The following is a 3,015-nucleotide window of genomic DNA, read 5'->3' as shown; positions in this document are numbered from 1 at the left end:
TGATAATTTTTTAAACAACATTTTAAGATCTAAAGTTATGCATAGAAGAGATCCTTTATTGGAGAACGAAAAGCTTATGCTAACAAATAATTATGACGATCAGTAAAAAAAAACAAATAAGATCTTCTCTATTTGTTACGCTGGTCAAGAAACCTTCTACATTTAATAAAAGTCTCTAACTAAAATTAGTAACACAAAATTCGAATTTTGTAATAAATTCTAAAGTTATACGGGTATTGATAAATTATTGATAAATATTGATAAGTTTGTCATTTTAAAAAATTAAAAATATTTTTACGTCGAAATAATAATTATAACTGCTTTTAGAACTTTGATACAAGGAAATGGGGATCAACACTCTGTAACTGAAATTAGAAACAATAAACTGCTTGATTTTTAAATGTTGTAATAAATTCTAAAGTTATAGTGGAATCGATAATATTATATTAAGCTCTCTTTAAAAAGATATATTGACGTAAATCCCTATTTTTAATTTAAAAACCAAATATCTTTTTGAACTGCGCATGTGCCGAAAAGGGCGGGTCTATTTAAAATCAATAAATGCAATCAATAATAATGCAGATAAATACACCAGACTCTCAGCTTTTCGCGGATTAGTAAGTCATAGAAATGCTAGCCTACACAGTTTATCAGCTCAAGGAACGAGAGGGGCTGCAACTTATGCCTGAAACCAAAGGCGCAGTATGCGGGGAATTAAATATGGAGATTGCGCTATATTATGCATTCCCATTAGAAATGGTTCAGATGGTAACGAGTTGCGCAGTTGGAAAATTCGCGTAAGTGTCATTGTTTGTAAGTGTCTTTCAAGTGTTTTTGTTCAAGTAAGACAATTTTCCCACGAAAAATAAATGTAATGGAATAGAAAACGACTCATATATTTCGCGGAATTGTGAGTTTTGTGGCATCACGTAGCGGTCATAGAAGGATAGGTGGAAATGTCAGTCTTCAGGAATGTTAGTAAAGTCGGTACATTTTGACGTAGCAATACATAGGCTATTTTGAAGAAAGACTTCTATACGTACAGGCAAGTTGTAAAGGTCTGAATAGCAACCTTTTCTCGTGTATATTGTATTTGTGTAATGCTGTTTCTTAGTCCTTTTATCGGTTGAAGATCTTTTAGTTTTACGAAATACTAGCGACTGTCCAAAATATGAGGTTAGAGTGCCACTAACCTGAAATTTTGGATATTTTATTTTATTTCCTGACACTGAAGGGTCGCCAATTGACAAAAGAATGAAACATGACTAAGAACATAGCTTTCACACTTGAGAAATGTTACTATTCATAGATTTAAGACCTTCGGGCCTCTCTTTAATTGGTCAGCCGCGGACGAGAAGGAGAACTCACAGGAACCGTAGTGGGAGGTGCCGGAACTGCGCAAATAGAAATAACCGTCTACGGAAGAGGCGCAATAGGAGAGACGGGAAATAGAAGAGACTTAACTGCAAATAGTTGCACAATAATCATTTGTATTCAAATAAAGATATTTTTATATTTCCAAGAATTAAAACTAAATGAATTATACTAAATTATTCAATCATTTCAAACATTCAACAGCCATTGAAGTATTTTTATAAACTTTTAAAAAGAAAAATTATGTTAAGTATTGTTTATTTATGAAATCAACAGTTTTGCGTAAAACTTGCAAATTAATAATGTAGGTTTCAATGGCATTGAAAACATGTTGAAACCATTTTGTAGCCTACACACACGGATAATTTGTAACTTTGAACCATTTAAATACAACATTTATAATTTAAAGTATTAAAAAATAACAATATCAACTTAAGGGCGTATAAATTTACTCATTTAAAATTCATATTTTTACAGAATAAAAAATTCCAAACTAAAAACTTCTTAAATTATTGACGAATTAAAAATTTTAATTGTTGATAATTACATATTCGACCATTGAAATTTTGGCATGAAGGATGAAACGGTTTTAAAGTATATCTATCTTATGTGAAATAAGAAATTCAAATGAAAAAGATTTCGGATAATAATAACTCTAATAATTATAGTATAAATCATTTTAAAATTTCATGTCAAAATGTATAAGTGTTCAAAACTTTGAACTTTGTTGATTTCCGCAAACTGATATTCTATATTAAGGTCAAAATAAAGATTTTTAAACGAGTCACGCAGAACCGGAATTAAAGAAAAGTCAGTAACTAACTCTTGTATTTTAAAACTTAAATCATATTTTTTCTGCTACCTCTGCATTAAGCCAAATATAAATATTACAATAGCTATTCAACTAAAATTCAAAAGTAAGGACAAGAAATTTAATTTCATATTATACATTTGTTTGCAAATTTTAAATTCGACTTTATATTCTACATATTTATCTAACATAATGCCAACAAATTGACTACTTTAAGTCTCAGTCATTTTCTACTTTTCATCTAAATAAGTAATTCTTTCTCAAATTATTTAATAAATATTAAAGCCATTTTACAAATATAACATATTCATAGATATCACTTATACTGAGTTGAGAAAGATTCAAAATAAAGAATAGAATTCAATATTTTGAATTGAGGGTTTTAAAACTTATCTCAAAGTCTATCTTACAGATTTTTATTCGGGGCACGCTGCATTACTATTTCATCATTTAGGCTAAAATTTGCGAATTTGTACTTTCACAGGTTTTATTATTATTAAAAATTTATTTATTAACTTTGACTCTAAATAATTGTTAATAGTTATTAATACGAGTATTCTTGCATACTAGTGTTTTATAAAATGTCCGATAATTCTCAATTTTAATTCACCGTACTATAAAATAAGAGGATATTTTGAAACGTTAAAGAAAAATTGAAATAAATCGTGATAACAATCATATGTTCCATATTATAAAATACTTTTATCTATTGTGCATATATTATGACAGTCAGGCGACATCTAGCAACGTGTCAAATTTATATCCCTCACAAATACATTTCTACATATCTAAATCTCGTATATGCATACTCTCTTGGGTAACACTTAATT

This window comes from Belonocnema kinseyi, chromosome 4 (assembly GCF_010883055.1).
Source record: "Belonocnema kinseyi isolate 2016_QV_RU_SX_M_011 chromosome 4, B_treatae_v1, whole genome shotgun sequence".
NCBI lineage: Eukaryota > Metazoa > Arthropoda > Insecta > Hymenoptera > Cynipidae > Belonocnema > Belonocnema kinseyi.
Note: the sequence above shows the minus strand (reverse complement) of the source record.